The sequence below is a fragment of the Dendrobates tinctorius genome, unplaced genomic scaffold, assembly GCF_039654945.1.
Source record: "Dendrobates tinctorius isolate UK_male_01 unplaced genomic scaffold, ASM3965494v1 ptg000178l, whole genome shotgun sequence".
NCBI lineage: Eukaryota > Metazoa > Chordata > Amphibia > Anura > Dendrobatidae > Dendrobates > Dendrobates tinctorius.
This window is the reverse complement of record NW_027361845.1, coordinates 704,254-721,099: the sequence shown is the minus strand read 5'-3', so window position 1 is coordinate 721,099 and position 16,846 is coordinate 704,254. Positions and strand designations below refer to the sequence as shown.

At 32.9% G+C, this 16,846-nt stretch overlaps 10 non-coding genes across 10 annotated transcripts; all 10 read right to left on the bottom strand.

The window, feature by feature from the left end:
• Positions 1–12: 12 nt before the first annotated feature.
• On the bottom strand, positions 13–84 carry TRNAW-CCA (transfer RNA tryptophan (anticodon CCA)). The gene has a single exon. It is a non-coding gene; the product is annotated as a tRNA-Trp (tRNA).
• Positions 85–1,506: 1,422 nt separating this feature from the next.
• On the bottom strand, positions 1,507–1,578 carry TRNAW-CCA (transfer RNA tryptophan (anticodon CCA)). The gene has a single exon. It is a non-coding gene; the product is annotated as a tRNA-Trp (tRNA).
• A 1,421-nt stretch (positions 1,579–2,999) lies between these two features.
• TRNAW-CCA (transfer RNA tryptophan (anticodon CCA)) lies at positions 3,000–3,071 on the bottom strand. Its single transcript has one exon. It is a non-coding gene; the product is annotated as a tRNA-Trp (tRNA).
• Positions 3,072–7,163: 4,092 nt separating this feature from the next.
• On the bottom strand, positions 7,164–7,235 carry TRNAW-CCA (transfer RNA tryptophan (anticodon CCA)). The gene has a single exon. It is a non-coding gene; the product is annotated as a tRNA-Trp (tRNA).
• Positions 7,236–8,654: 1,419 nt separating this feature from the next.
• TRNAS-CGA (transfer RNA serine (anticodon CGA)) lies at positions 8,655–8,726 on the bottom strand. The gene has a single exon. It is a non-coding gene; the product is annotated as a tRNA-Ser (tRNA).
• Positions 8,727–10,148: 1,422 nt separating this feature from the next.
• TRNAW-CCA (transfer RNA tryptophan (anticodon CCA)) lies at positions 10,149–10,220 on the bottom strand. Its single transcript has one exon. It is a non-coding gene; the product is annotated as a tRNA-Trp (tRNA).
• Positions 10,221–11,637: 1,417 nt separating this feature from the next.
• On the bottom strand, positions 11,638–11,709 carry TRNAW-CCA (transfer RNA tryptophan (anticodon CCA)). Its single transcript has one exon. It is a non-coding gene; the product is annotated as a tRNA-Trp (tRNA).
• A 1,416-nt stretch (positions 11,710–13,125) lies between these two features.
• TRNAW-CCA (transfer RNA tryptophan (anticodon CCA)) lies at positions 13,126–13,197 on the bottom strand. Its single transcript has one exon. It is a non-coding gene; the product is annotated as a tRNA-Trp (tRNA).
• Positions 13,198–14,614: 1,417 nt separating this feature from the next.
• Positions 14,615–14,686, bottom strand: TRNAW-CCA (transfer RNA tryptophan (anticodon CCA)). The gene has a single exon. It is a non-coding gene; the product is annotated as a tRNA-Trp (tRNA).
• A 1,415-nt stretch (positions 14,687–16,101) lies between these two features.
• TRNAW-CCA (transfer RNA tryptophan (anticodon CCA)) lies at positions 16,102–16,173 on the bottom strand. The gene has a single exon. It is a non-coding gene; the product is annotated as a tRNA-Trp (tRNA).
• Positions 16,174–16,846: the final 673 nt, after the last annotated feature.

The window sequence follows — 16,846 nt, the reverse complement described above, 5'->3', positions numbered from 1 at the left end:
TAAACAGCTGATTGACCCCGACGTGATTTGAACACACAACCTTCTGATCTGGAGTCAGACGCGCTACTGTTGCGCCACGAGGTCAGTTGAAAAGTGTTGTTGCTCCCATACTTCACATGAAAAGTGCATGATAAAATATATGGACACCATCTTGAAATTTGCTACTTATAATCACAGTTTGGAAAAGATATAAACAAGGATGAATTAAGGTCTTCACTTTCAGATTCAGGGATTTCCAATTAAAAATTTAGAATATACAGTAGTAATAAAACCTTTTTTCTTACAAATTCAAAGATGACAATGGTATGAACAAATTAATAGGTGTTTCTGACTTGCCACAAATTTCCTGTTTTGAACTCAGTTCCCAATGATATATCTCATCAAAGGATTGTTGAAAAGATTTTATTCAGTAGAATTAAAAAAGCAATTTTTCAAACACTTTCCTGACAGGTGGCAACAAGATCATGATAATCTATTGTCAGTTAGAATACGCAGTTTCTGTTTTCAATCTTAACCCAAACATCGATCAACTTTTAAAAAGATGAAAGAGATACTTGAACGTGACATAATTTAAACATGCATCATTCTGACCAGGAGTAAGGCGCACTACCGTCAGTGTATGAGGACAGCAGTAAAACTTGCTTGCTCCCATAATTCACTTGTAAAGTGCATGAGGAAATATACAGACACCATCTTGAAATTTGCTACTTTAAATCACAGTTTAGAAAAGTAATAACAAGGATGAATTAGGATCTTCACGTTCCGATTCAGGGATTTCCAGTTTAAAGTTTAGATTCTAGTAATAAGCCTGATTTTCTTACAAATTCAAAGATGACAATGGTATGAACAAAGCGAAAGGTGTTCCTGGCATTTATTACATTTATTAATGTTTTTAACTCAATTCCCAATAATATTTATCATCAAAGTATTGTTGATAAGATTTTAATCTATAGAATTAAAAAAACACTTTTTTAAAAACTGTTCTGACCTGTGTCAACAACGTTGTGTTAATCTATTTTCAGTTGGATTACCCAGTTTCTGTTTTCAATCTTAACCCAAACATCGATCAAGCTATAAAAATATGAAAGAGCTGCTTGACCATGACGTGATTTGAATACACAACTTTCTGATATGGATTCAGAAACACTACAGTTGAATTAAGATCTTCACAATCAGATTCAGTGATTTCCAGTCAAAAATTAAGAATCTGGTAATAAACCCTCTTTTCTTACAAATTCAAAGATGGCAATGGTAAAAATAAATTAATAGGTGCTTATGGCATTAATTACATTTATTAATGTTTGGAACTCAATTCCCAATAACAATTCTTATCAAAGTCCTCTTGAAACAATTATAATCTGTAGAACTAAAAAATGCAGTTTCTTAAACACTGCAGCCTGGTAGCAACAAAGTCGAGTTAACTTTTGTCAAGTTGGACTACGCAGTTGCTGTTTTCAATAATAACCCAAGCATCAATTAAGATATGAAAAGACAAAAAGAGCTGATTGACCCCGACGTGATTTGAACACGCAACCTTCTGATCTGGAGTTAGATGCGCTACCGTTGCGCCACGAGGTCAGTTGAAAAGTGATGTTGCTCCCATACTTCACATGAAAAGTGCATGATAAAATATATGGACACCATCTTGAAATTTGCTACTTATAATCACAGTTTGGAAAAGATATAAACAAGGATGAATTAAGGTCTTCACTTTCAGATTCAGGGATTTCCAATTAAAAATTTAGAATATACTGTAGTAATAAACCCTTTTTTCTTACAAATTCAAAGATGGCAATGGTATGAACAAATTAACAGGTGTTTCTGACTTGCCACAAATTTCCTGTTTTGAACTCAGTTCCCAATGATATATCTCATCAAAGGATTGTTGAAAAGATTTTATTCAGTAGAATTAAAAAAGCAATTTTTCAAACACTTTCCTGACAGGTGGCAACAAGATCATGATAATCTATTGTCAGTTAGAATACGCAGTTTCTGTTTTCAATCTTAACCCAAACATCGATCAACTTTTAAAAAGATGAAAGAGATACTTGAATGTGACATAATTTAAACATGCATCATTCTGACCAGGAGTAAGGCGCACTACCGTCAGTGTATGAGGACAGCAGTAAAACTTGCTTGCTCCCATAATTCACTTGTAAAGTGCATGAGGAAATATACAGACACCATCTTGAAATTTACTACTTTAAATCACAGTTTAGAAAAGTAATAACAAGGATGAATTAGGATCTTCACGTTCCGATTCAGGGATTTCCAGTTTAAAGTTTAGATTCTAGTAATAAGCCTGATTTTCTTACAAATTCAAAGATGACAATGGTATGAACAAAGCGATAGGTGTTCCTGGCATTTATTACATTTATTAATGTTTTTAACTCAATTCCCAATAATATTTCTCATCAAAGTATTGTTGATAAGATTTTAATCTATAGAATTAAAAAAACACTTTTTTAAAAACTGTTCTGACCTGTGTCAACAACGTTGTGTTAATCTGTTTTCAGTTGGATTACCCAGTTTCTGTTTTCAATCTTAACCCAAACATCGATCAAGCTATAAAAATATGAAAGAGCTGCTTGACCATGACGTGATTTGAATACACAACTTTCTGATATGGATTCAGAAGCACTACAGTTGAATTAAGATCTTCACAATCAGATTCAGTGATTTCCAGTCAAAAATTAAGAATCTGGTAATAAACCCTCTTTTCTTACAAATTCAAAGATGGCAATGGTAAAAATAAATTAATAGGTGCTTATGGCATTAATTACATTTACTAATGTTTGGAACTCAATTCCCAATAACAATTCTTATCAAAGTCCTCTTGAAACGATTATAATCTGTTGAACTAAAAAATGCAGTTTCTTAAACACTGCAGCCTGGTAGCAACAAAGTCGAGTTAACTTTTGTCAGTTGGACTACGCAGTTATTGTTTTCAATAATAACCCAAACATCAATCAAGATATGAAAAGACATAAAGTGCTGATTGACCACGACGTGATTTGAACACGCAACCTTCTGATCTGGAGTCAGACGCGCTACCGTTGCGCCACGAGGTCATTTGAAAAGTGTTGTTGCTCCCATACTTCACATGAAAAGTGCATGATAAAATATATGGACACCATCTTGAAATTTGCTACTTATAATCACACTTTGGAAAAGATATAAACAAGGATGAATTAAGGTCTTCACTTTCAGATTCAGGGATTTCCAATTAAAAATTTAGAATATAGTAATAAACCCTTTTTTCTTACAAATTCAAAGATGACAATGGTATGAACAAATTAATAGGTGTTTCTGACTTGCCACAAATTTTCTGTTTTGAACTCAGTTCCCAATGATATATCTCATCAAAGATTGTTGAAAAGATTTTATTCAGTAGAATTAAAAAAGCAATTTTTCAAACACTTTCCTGACAGGTGGCAACAAGATCATGATAATCTATTGTCAGTTAGAATACGCAGTTTCTGTTTTCAATCTTAACCCAAACATCGATCAACTTTTAAAAAGATGAAAGAGATACTTGAACGTGACATAATTTAAACATGCATCATTCTGACCAGGAGTAAGGCGCACTACCGTCAGTGTATGAGGACAGCTGTAAAACTTGCTTGCTCCCATAATTCACTTGTAAAGTGCATGAGGAAATATACAGACACCATCTTGAAATTTGCTACTTTAAATCACAGTTTAGAAAAGTAATAACAAGGATGAATTAGGATCTTCACGTTCCGATTCAGGGATTTCCAGTTTAAAGTTTAGATTCTAGTAATAAGCCTGATTTTCTTACAAATTCAAAGATGACAATGGTATGAACAAAGCGATAGGTGTTCCTGGCATTTATTACATTTATTAATGTTTTTAACTCAATTCCCAATAATATTTCTCATCAAAGTATTGTTGATAAGATTTTAATCTATAGAATTAAAAAAACACTTTTTTAAAAACTGTTCTGACCTGTGTCAACAACGTTGTGTTAATCTGTTTTCAGTTGGATTACCCAGTTTCTGTTTTCAATCTTTACCCAAACATCGATCAAGCTATAAAAATATGAAAGAGCTGCTTGACCATGACGTGATTTGAATACACAACTTTCTGATATGGATTCAGAAGCACTACAGTTGAATTAAGATCTTCACAATCAGATTCAGTGATTTCCAGTCAAAAATTAAGAATCTGGTAATAAACCCTCTTTTCTTACAAATTCATAGACGGCAATGGTAAAAATAAATTAATAGGTGCTTATGGCATTAATTACATTTATTAATGTTTGGAACTCAATTCCCAATAACAATTCTTATCAAAGTCCTCTTGAAACGATTATAATCTGTAGAACTAAAAAATGCAGTTTCTTAAACATTGCAGCCTGGTAGCAACAAAGTCGAGTTAACTTTTGTCAAGTTGGACTACGCAGTTGCTGTTTTCAATAATAACCCAAATTCAAAGATGACAATGGTATGAACAAATTATTAGGTGTTTCTCACTTGCCACAAATTTTCTGTTTTGAACTCAGTTCCCAATGATATATCTCATCAAAGGATTGTTGAAAAGATTTTATTCAGTAGAATTAAAAAAGCAATTTTTCAAACACTTTCCTGACAGGTGGCAACAAGATCATGATAATCTATTGTCAGTTAGAATACGCAGTTTCTGTTTTCAATCTTAACCCAAACATCGATCAACTTTTAAAAAGATGAAAGAGATACTTGAACATGACATAATTTAAACATGCATCATTCTGACCAGGAGTAAGGCGCACTACCGTCAGTGTATGAGGACAGCTGTAAAACTTGCTTGCTCCCATAATTCACTTGTAAAGTGCATGAGGAAATATACAGACACCATCTTGAAATTTGCTACTTTAAATCACAGTTTAGAAAAGTAATAACAAGGATGAATTAGGATCTTCACGTTCCGATTCAGGGATTTCCAGTTTAAAGTTTAGATTCTAGTAATAAGCCTGATTTTCTTACAAATTCAAAGATGACAATGGTATGAACAAAGCGATAGGTGTTCCTGGCATTTATTACATTTATTAATGTTTTTAACTCAATTCCCAATAATATTTCTCATCAAAGTATTGTTGATAAGATTTTAATCTATAGAATTAAAAAAACACTTTTTTAAAAACTGTTCTGACCTGTGTCAACAACGTTGTGTTAATCTATTTTCAGTTGGATTACCCAGTTTCTGTTTTCAATCTTAACCCAAACATCGATCAAGCTATAAAAATATGAAAGAGCTGCTTGACCATGACATGATTTGAATACACAACTTTCTGATATGGATTCAGAAGCACTACAGTTGAATTAACATCTTCACAATCAGATTCAGTGATTTCCAGTCAAAAATTAAGAATCTGGTAATAAACCCTCTTTTCTTACAAATTCAAAGATGGCAATGGTAAAAATAAATTAATAGGTGCTTATGGCATTAATTACATTTACTAATGTTTGGAACTCAATTCCCAATAACAATTCTTATCAAAGTCCTCTTGAAACGATTACAATCTGTAGAACTAAAAAATGCAGTATCTTAAACACTGCAGCCTGGTAGCAACAAAATCGAGTTAACTTTTGTCAGTTGGACTACGCAGTTACTGTTTTCAATAATAACCCAAACATCAATCAAGATATGAAAAGACATAAACAGCTGATTGACCCCGACGTGATTTGAACACACAACCTTCTGATCTGGAGTCAGACGCGCTACTGTTGCTCCACGAGGTCAGTTGAAAAGTGCTGTTGCTCCCATACTTCACATGAAAAGTGCATGATAAAATATATGGACACCATCTTGAAATTTGCTACTTATAATCACAGTTTGGAAAAGATATAAACAAGGATGAATTAAGGTCTTCACTTTCAGATTCAGGGATTTCCAATTAAAAATTTAGAATATACAGTAGTAATAAAACCTTTTTTCTTACAAATTCAAAGATGACAATGGTATGAACAAATTAATAGGTGTTTCTGACTTGCCACAAATTTCCTGTTTTGAACTCAGTTCCCAATGATATATCTCATCAAAGGATTGTTGAAAAGATTTTATTCAGTAGAATTAAAAAAGCAATTTTTCAAACACTTTCCTGACAGGTGGCAACAAGATCATGATAATCTATTGTCAGTTAGAATACGCAGTTTCTGTTTTCAATCTTAACCCAAACATCGATCAACTTTTAAAAAGATGAAAGAGATACTTGAATGTGACATAATTTAAACATGCATCATTCTGACCAGGAGTAAGGCGCACTACCGTCAGTGTATGAGGACAGCAGTAAAACTTGCTTGCTCCCATAATTCACTTGTAAAGTGCATGAGGAAATATACAGACACCATCTTGAAATTTACTACTTTAAATCACAGTTTAGAAAAGTAATAACAAGGATGAATTAGGATCTTCACGTTCCGATTCAGGGATTTCCAGTTTAAAGTTTAGATTCTAGTAATAAGCCTGATTTTCTTACAAATTCAAAGATGACAATGGTATGAACAAAGCGATAGGTGTTCCTGGCATTTATTACATTTATTAATGTTTTTAACTCAATTCCCAATAATATTTCTCATCAAAGTATTTTTGATAAGATTTTAATCTATAGAATTAAAAAAACACTTTTTTAAAAACTGTTCTGACCTGTGTCAACAACGTTGTGTTAATCTATTTTCAGTTGGATTACCCAGTTTCTGTTTTCAATCTTAACCCAAACATCGATCAAGCTATAAAAATATGAAAGAGCTGCTTGACCATGACGTGATTTGAATACACAACTTTCTGATATGGATTCAGAAGCACTACAGTTGAATTAAGATCTTCACAATTAGATTCAGTGATTTCCAGTCAAAAATTAAGAATCTGGTAATAAACCCTCTTTTCTTACAAATTCAAAGATGGCAATGGTAGAAATAAATTAATAGGTGCTTATGGCATTAATTACATTTATTAATGTTTGGAACTCAATTCCCAATAACAATTCTTATCAAAGTCCTCTTGAAACGATTATAATCTGTAGAACTAAAAAATGCAGTTTCTTAAACACTGCAGCCTGGTAGCAACAAAGTCGAGTTAACTTTTCTCAAGTTGGACTACGCAGTTGCTGTTTTCAATAATAACCCAAGCATCAATTAAGATATGAAAAGACATAAAGAGCTGATTGACCCCGACGTGGTTTGAACACGCAACCTTCTGATCTGGAGTCAGATGCGCTACCGTTGCGCCACGAGATCAGTTGAAAAGTGTTGTTGCTCCCATACTTCACATGAAAAGTGCATGATAAAATATATGGACACCATCTTGAAATTTGCTACTTATAATCACAGTTTGGAAAAGATATAAACAAGGATGAATTAAGGTCTTCACTTTCAGATTCAGGGATTTCCAATTAAAAATTTAGAATATACTGTAGTAATAAACCCTTTTTTCTTACAAATTCAAAGATGGCAATGGTATGAACAAATTAATAGGTGTTTCTGACTTGCCACAAATTTCCTGTTTTGAACTCAGTTCCCAATGATATATCTCATCAAAGGATTGTTGAAAAGATTTTATTCAGTAGAATTAAAAAAGCAATTTTTCAAACACTTTCCTGACAGGTGGCAACAAGATCATGATAATCTATTGTCAGTTAGAATACGCAGTTTCTGTTTTCAATCTTAACCCAAACATCGATCAACTTTTAAAAAGATGAAAGAGATACTTGAATGTGACATAATTTAAACATGCATCATTCTGACCAGGAGTAAGGCGCACTACCGTCAGTGTATGAGGACAGCAGTAAAACTTGCTTGCTCCCATAATTCACTTGTAAAGTGCATGAGGAAATATACAGACACCATCTTGAAATGTGCTACTTTAAATCACAGTTTAGAAAAGTAAAAAGGATGAATTAGGATCTTCACGTTCCGATTCAGGGTTTTCCAGTTTAAAGTTTAGATTCTAGTAATAAGCCTGATTTTCTTACAAATTCAAAGATGACAATGGTATGAACAAAGCGATAGGTGTTCCTGGCATTTATTACATTTATTAATGTTTTTAACTCAATTCCCAATAATATTTCTCATCAAAGTATTGTTGATAAGATTTTAATCTATAGAATTAAAAAAACACTTTTTTAAAAACTGTTCTGACCTGTGTCAACAACGTTGTGTTAATCTGTTTTCAGTTGGATTACCCAGTTTCTGTTTTCAATCTTAACCCAAACATCGATCAAGCTATAAAAATATGAAAGAGCTGCTTGACCATGACGTGATTTGAATACACAACTTTCTGATATGGATTCAGAAGCACTACAGTTGAATTAAGATCTTCACAATCAGATTCAGTGATTTCCAGTCAAAAATTAAGAATCTGGTAATAAACCCTCTTTTCTTACAAATTCAAAGATGGCAATGGTAAAAATAAATTAATAGGTGCTTATGGCATTAATTACATTTATTAATGTTTGGAACTCAATTCCCAATAACAATTCTTATCAAAGTCCTCTTGAAACGATTATAATCTGTAGAACTAAAAAATGCAGTTTCTTAAACACTGCAGCCTGGTAGCAACAAAGTCGAGTTAACTTTTGTCAAGTTGGACTACGCAGTTGCTGTTTTCAATAATAACCCAAGCATCCATTAAGATATGAAAAGACATAAAGAGCTGATTGACCCCGACGTGATTTGAACACGCAACCTTCTGATCTCGAGTCAGACGCGCTACCGTTGCGCCACGACGTCAGTTGAAAAGTGTAGTTGCTCCCATACTTCACATGAAAAGTGCATGATAAAATATATGGACACTATCTTGAAATTTGCTACTTATAATCACAGTTTGGAAAAGATATAAACAAGGATGAATTAAGGTCTTCACTTTCAGATTCAGGGATTTCCAATTAAAAATTTAGAATATACAGTAGTAATAAACCCTTTTTTCTTACAAATTCAAAGATGACAATGGTATGAACAAATTAATAGGTGTTTCTGACTTGCCACAAATTTCCTGTTTTGAACTCAGTTCCCAATGATATATCTCATCAAAGGATTGTTGAAAAGATTTTATTCAGTAGAATTAAAAAAGCAATTTTTCAAACACTTTCCTGACAGGTGGCAACAAGATCATGATAATCTATTGTCAGTTAGAATACGCAGTTTCTGTTTTCAATCTTAACCCAAACATCGATCAACTTTTAAAAAGATGAAAGAGATACTTGAATGTGACATAATTTAAACATGCATCATTCTGACCAGGAGTAAGGCGCACTACCGTCAGTGTATGAGGACAGCAGTAAAACTTGCTTGCTCCCATAATTCACTTGTAAAGTGCATGAGGAAATATACAGACACCATCTTGAAATTTGCTACTTTAAATCACAGTTTAGAAAAGTAATAACAAGGATGAATTAGGATCTTCACGTTCCGATTCAGGGATTTCCAGTTTAAAGTTTAGATTCTAGTAATAAGCCTGATTTTCTTACAAATTCAAAGATGACAATGGTATGAACAAAGCGATAGGTGTTCCTGGCATTTATTACATTTATTAATGTTTTTAACTCAATTCCCAATAATATTTCTCATCAAAGTATTGTTGATAAGATTTTAATCTATAGAATTAAAAAAACACTTTTTTAAAAACTGTTCTGACCTGTGTCAACAACGTTGTGTTAATCTATTTTCAGTTGGATTACCCAGTTTCTGTTTTCAATCTTAACCCAAACATCGATCAAGCTATAAAAATATGAAAGAGCTGCTTGACCATGACGTGATTTGAATACACAACTTTCTGATATGGATTCAGAAGCACTACAGTTGAATTAAGATCTTCACAATCAGATTCAGTGATTTCCAGTCAAAAATTAAGAATCTGGTAATAAACCCTCTTTTCTTACAAATTCAAAGATGGCAATGGTAAAAATAAATTAATAGGTGCTTATGGCATAAATTACATTTATTAATGTTTGGAACTCAATTCCCAATAACAATTCTTATCAAAGTCCTCTTGAAACGATTATAATCTGTAGAACTAAAAAATGCAGTTTCTTAAACACTGCATCCTGGTAGCAACAAAGTCGAGTTAACTTTTGTCAAGTTGGACTACGCAGTTGCTGTTTTCAATAATAACCCAAGCATCAATTAAGATATGAAAAGACATAAAGAGCTGATTGACCCCGACGTGATTTGAACACGCAACCTTCTGATCTGGAGTCAGACGCGCTACCGTTGCGCCACGAGGTCAGTTGAAAAGTGTTGTTGTTCCCATACTTCACATGAAAAGTGCATGATAAAATATATGGACACCATCTTGAAATTTGCTACTTATAATCACAGTTTGGAAAAGATATAAACAAGGATGAATTAAGGTCTTCACTTTCAGATTCAGGGATTTCCAATTAAAAATTTAGAATATAGTAATAAACCCTTTTTTCTTACAAATTCAAAGATGACAATGGTATGAACAAATTAATAGGTGTTTCTGACTTGCCACAAATTTCCTGTTTTGAACTCAGTTCCCAATGTTATATCTCATCAAAGGATTGTTGAAAAGATTTTATTCAGTAGAATTAAAAAAGCAATTTTTCAAACACTTTCCTGACAGGTGGCAACAAGATCATGATAAACTATTGTCAGTTTGAATACGCAGTTTCTGTTTTCAATCTTAACCCAAACATCGATCAACTTTTAAAAAGATGAAAGAGATACTTGAACGTGACATAATTTAAACATGCATCATTCTGACCAGGAGTAAGGCGCACTACCGTCAGTGTATGAGGACAGCTGTAAAACTTGCTTGCTCCCATAATTCACTTGTAAAGTGCATGAGGAAATATACAGACACCATCTTGAAATTTGCTACTTTAAATCACAGTTTAGAAAAGTAATAACAAGGATGAATTAGGATCTTCACGTTCCGATTCAGGGATTTCCAGTTTAAAGTTTAGATTTTAGTAATAAGCCTGATTTTCTTACAAATTCAAAGATGACAATGGTATGAACAAAGCGATAGGTGTTCCTGGCATTTATTACATTTATTAATGTTTTTAACTCAATTCCCAATAATATTTCTCATCAAAGTATTGTTGATAAGATTTTAATCTATAGAATTAAAGAAACACTTTTTTAAAAACTGTTCTGACCTGTGTCAACAACGTTGTGTTAATCTGTTTTCAGTTGGATTACCCAGTTTCTGTTTTCAATCTTAACCCAAACATCGATCAAGCTATAAAAATATGAAAGAGCTGCTTGACCATGACGTGATTTGAATACACAACTTTCTGATATGGATTCAGAAGCACTACAGTTGAATTAAGATCTTCACAATCAGATTCAGTGATTTCCAGTCAAAAATTAAGAATCTGGTAATAAACCCTCTTTTCTTACAAATTCAAAGATGGCAATGGTAAAAATAAATTAATAGGTGCTTATTGCATTAATTACATTTATTAATGTTTGGAACTCAATTCCCAATAATAATTCTTATCAAAGTCCTCTTGAAACGATTATAATCTGTAGAACTAAAAAATGCAGTTTCTTAAACACTGCAGCCTGGTAGCAACAAAGTCGATTTAACTTTTGTCAAGTTGGACTACGCAGTTGCTGTTTTCAATAATAACCCAAGCATCAATTAAGATATGAAAAGACATAAAGAGCTGATTGACCCCGATGTGATTTGAACACGCAACCCTCTGATCTGGAGTCAGACGCGCTACCGTTGCGCCACGAGGTCATTTGCAAAGTGTTGTTGCTCCCATACTTCACATGAAAAGTGCATGATAAAATATATGGACACCATCTTGAAATTTGCTACTTATAATCACAGTTTGGAAAAGATATAAACAAGGATGAATTAAGGTCTTCACTTTCAGATTCAGGGATTTCCAATTAAAAATTTAGAATATAGTAATAAACCCTTTTTTCTTACAAATTCAAAGATGACAATGGTATGAACAAATTAATAGGTGTTTCTGACTTGCCACAAATTTCCTGTTTTGAACTCAGTTCCCAATGATATATCTCATCAAAGGATTGTTGAAAAGATTTTATTCAGTAGAATTAAAAAAGCAATTTTTCAAACACTTTCCTGACAGGTGGCAACAAGATCATGATAATCTATTGTCAGTTAGAATACGCAGTTTCTGTTTTCAATCTTAACCCAAACATCGATCAACTTTTAAAAAGATGAAAGAGATACTTGAACGTGACATAATTTAAACATGCATCATTCTGACCAGGAGTAAGGCGCACTACCGTCAGTGTATGAGGACAGCAGTAAAACTTGCTTGCTCCCATAATTCACTTGTAAAGTGCATGAGGAAATATACAGACACCATCTTGAAATTTGCTACTTTAAATCACAGTTTAGAAAAGTAATAACAAGGATGAATTAGGATCTTCACGTTCCGATTCAGGGATTTCCAGTTTAAAGTTTAGATTCTAGTAATAAGCCTGATTTTCTTACAAATTCAAAGATGACAATGGTATGAACAAAGCGATAGGTGTTCCTGGCATTTATTACATTTATTAATGTTTTTAACTCAGTTCCCAATAATATTTCTCATCAAAGTATTGTTGATAAGATTTTAATCTAAAGAATTAAAAAAACACTTTTTTAAAAACTGTTCTGACCTGTGTCAACAACGTTTTGTTAATCTGTTTTCAGTTGGATTACCCAGTTTCTGTTTTCAATCTTAACCCAAACATCGATCAAGCTATAAAAATATGAAAGAGCTGCTTGACCATGACGTGATTTGAATACACAACTTTCTGATATGGATTCAGAAGCACTACAGTTGAATTAAGATCTTCACAATCAGATTCAGTGATTTCCAGTCAAAAATTAAGAATCTGGTAATAAACCCTCTTTTCTTACAAATTCATAGATGGCAATGGTAAAAATAAATTAATAGGTGCTTATGGCATTAATTACATTTATTAATGTTTGGAACTCAATTCCCAATATCAATTCTTATCAAAGTCCTCTTGAAACGATTATAATCTGTAGAACTAAAAAATGCAGTTTCTTAAACACTGCAGCCTGGTAGCAACAAAGTCGAGTTAACTTTTGTCAGTTGGACTACGCAGTTATTGTTTTCAATAATAACCCAAACATCAATCAAGATATGAAAAGACATAAAGAGCTGACTGACCCCGACGTGATTTGAACACGCAACCTTCTGATCTGGAATCAGACGCTCTACCGTTGCGCCACGAGGTCATTTGAAAAGTGTTGTTGCTCCCATACTTCACATGAAAAGTGCATGATAAAATATATGGACACCATCTTGAAATTTGCTACTTATAATCACACTTTGGAAAAGATATAAACAAGGATGAATTAAGGTCTTCACTTTCAGATTCAGGGATTTCCAATTAAAAATTTAGAATATAGTAATAAACCCTTTTTTCTTACAAATTCAAAGATGACAATGGTATGAACAAATTAATAGGTGTTTCTGACTTGCCACAAATTTCCTGTTTTGAACTCAGTTCCCAATGATATATCTCATCAAAGGATTGTTGAAAAGATTTTATTCAGTAGAATTAAAAAAGCAATTTTTCAAACACTTTCCTGACAGGTGGCAACAAGATCATGATAATCTATTGTCAGTTAGAATACGCAGTTTCTGTTTTCAATCTTAACCCAAACATCGATCAACTTTTAAAAAGATGAAAGAGATAATTGAACGTGACATAATTTAAACATGCATCATTCTGACCAGGAGTAAGGCGCACTACCGTCAGTGTATGAGGACAGCTGTAAAACTTGCTTGCTCCCATAATTCACTTGTAAAGTGCATGAGGAAATATACAGACACCATCTTGAAATTTGCTACTTTTAATCACAGTTTAGAAAAGTAATAACAAGGATGAATTAGGATCTTCACGTTCCGATTCAGGGATTTCCAGTTTAAAGTTTAGATTCTAGTAATAAGCCTGATTTTCTTACAAATTCAAAGATGACAATGGTATGAACAAAGCGATAGGTGTTCCTGGTATTTATTACATTTATTAATGTTTTTAACTCAATTCCCAATAATATTTCTCATCAAAGTATTGTTGATAAGATTTTAATCTATAGAATTAAAAAAACACTTTTTTAAAAACTGTTCTGACCTGTGTCAACAACGTTGTGTTAATCTATTTTCAGTTGGATTACCCAGTTTCTGTTTTCAATCTTAACCCAAACATCGATCAAGCTATAAAAATATGAAAGAGCTGCTTGACCATGACGTGATTTAAATACACAACTTTCTGATATGGATTCAGAAGCACTACAGTTGAATTAAGATCTTCACAATCAGATTCAGTGATTTCCAGTCAAAAATTAAGAATCTGGTAATAAACCCTCTTTTCTTACAAATTCAAAGATGGCAATGGTAAAAATAAATTAATAGGTGCTTATGGCATTAATTACATTTATTAATGTTTGGAACTCAATTCCCAATAGCAATTCTTATCAAAGTCCTCTTGAAACGATTATAATCTGTAGAACTAAAAAATGCAGTTTCTTAAACACTGCAGCCTGGTAGCAACAAAGTCGAGTTAACTTTTGTCAAGTTGGACTACGCAGTTGCTGTTTTCAATAATAACCCAAACTTCAATCAATATATGAAAAGACATAAAGAGCTGATTGACCTTGACGTGATTTGAACACGCATCCTTCTGATCTGGAGTCAGACGCGCTACCGTTGCACCACGAGGTCATTTGAAAAGTGTTGTTGCTCCCATACTTCACATGAAAAGTGCATGATAAAATATATGGACACCATCTTGAAATTTGCTACTTATAATCACACTTTGGAAAAGATATAAACAAGGATGAATTAAGGTCTTCACTTTCAGATTCAGGGATTTCCAATTAAAAATTTAGAATATAGTAATAAACCCTTTTTTCTTACAAATTCAAAGATGACAATGGTATGAACAAATTAATAGGTGTTTCTGACTTGCCACAAATTTTCTGTTTTGAACTCAGTTCCCAATGATATATCTCATCAAAGATTGTTGAAAAGATTTTATTCAGTAGAATTAAAAAAGCAATTTTTCAAACACTTTCCTGACAGGTGGCAACAAGATCATGATAATCTATTGTCAGTTAGAATACGCAGTTTCTGTTTTCAATCTTAACCCAAACATCGATCAACTTTTAAAAAGATGAAAGAGATACTTGAACGTGACATAATTTAAACATGCATCATTCTGACCAGGAGTAAGGCGCACTACCGTCAGTGTATGAGGACAGCTGTAAAACTTGCTTGCTCCCATAATTCACTTGTAAAGTGCATGAGGAAATATACAGACGCCATCTTGAAATTTGCTACTTTAAATCACAGTTTAGAAAAGTAATAACAAAGATGAATTAGGATCTTCACGTTACGATTCAGGGATTTCCAGTTTAAAGTTTAGATTCTAGTAATAAGCCTGATTTTCTTACAAATTCAAAGATGACAATGGTATGAACAAAGCGATAGGTGTTCCTGGCATTTATTACATTTATTAATGTTTTTAACTCATTTCCCAATAATATTTCTCATCAAAGTATTGTTGATAAGATTTTAATCTATAGAATTAAAAAAACACTTTTTTAAAAACTGTTCTGACCTGTGTCAACAACGTTGTGTTAATCTATTTTCAGTTGGATTATCCAGTTTCTGTTTTCAATCTTAACCCAAACATAGATCAAGCTATAAAAATATGAAAGAGCTGCTTGACCATGACGTGATTTGAATACACAACTTTCTGATATGGATTCAGAAGCACTACAGTTGAATTAAGATCTTCACAATCAGATTCAGTGAATTCCAGTCAAAAATTAAGAATCTGGTAATAAACCCTCTTTTCTTACAAATTCAAAGATGGCAATGGTAAAAATAAATTAATAGGTGCTTATGGCATTAATTACATTTATTAATGTTTGGAACTCAATTCCCAATAACAATTCTTATCAAAGTCCCCTTGAAACGATTATAATCTGTAGAACTAAAAAATGCAGTTTCTTAAACACTGCAGCCTGGTACCAACAAAGTCGAGTTAACTTTTGTCAGTTGGACTACGCAGTCACTGTTTTCAATAATAACCAAAACATCAATCAAGATATGAAAAGACATAATGAGCTGATTGACCCCGACGTGATTTGAACACGCAACCTTCTGAACTGGAGTTAGACGCGCTACCGTTGCGCCACGAGGTCAGTTGAAAAGTGTTGTTGCTCCCATACTTCACATGAAAAGTGCATGATAAAATATATGGACACCATCTTGAAATTTGCTACTTATAATCACAGTTTGGAAAAGATATAAACAAGGATGAATTAAGGTCTTCACTTTCAGATTCAGGGATTTCCAATTAAAAATTTAGAATATAGTAATAAACCCTTTTTTCTTACAAATTCAAAGATGACAATGGTATGAACAAATTAATAGGTGTTTCTGACTTGCCACAAATTTCCTGTTTTGAACTCAGTTCCCAATGATATATCTCATCAAAGGATTGTTGAAAAGATTTTATTCAGTAGAATTAAAAAAGCAATTTTTCAAACACTTTCCTGACAGGTGGCAACAAGATCATGATAATCTATTGTCAGTTAGAATACGCAGTTTCTGTTTTCAATCTTAACCCAAACATCGATCAACTTTTAAAAAGATGAAAGAGATACTTGAACGTGACATAATTTAAACATGCATCATTCTGACCAGGAGTAAGGCGCACTACCGTCAGTGTATGAGGACAGCTGTAAAACTTGCTTGCTCCCATAATTCACTTGTAAAGTGCATGAGGAAATATACAGACACCATCTTGAAATTTGCTACTTTTAATCACAGTTTAGAAAAGTAATAACAAGGATGAATTAGGATCTTCACGTT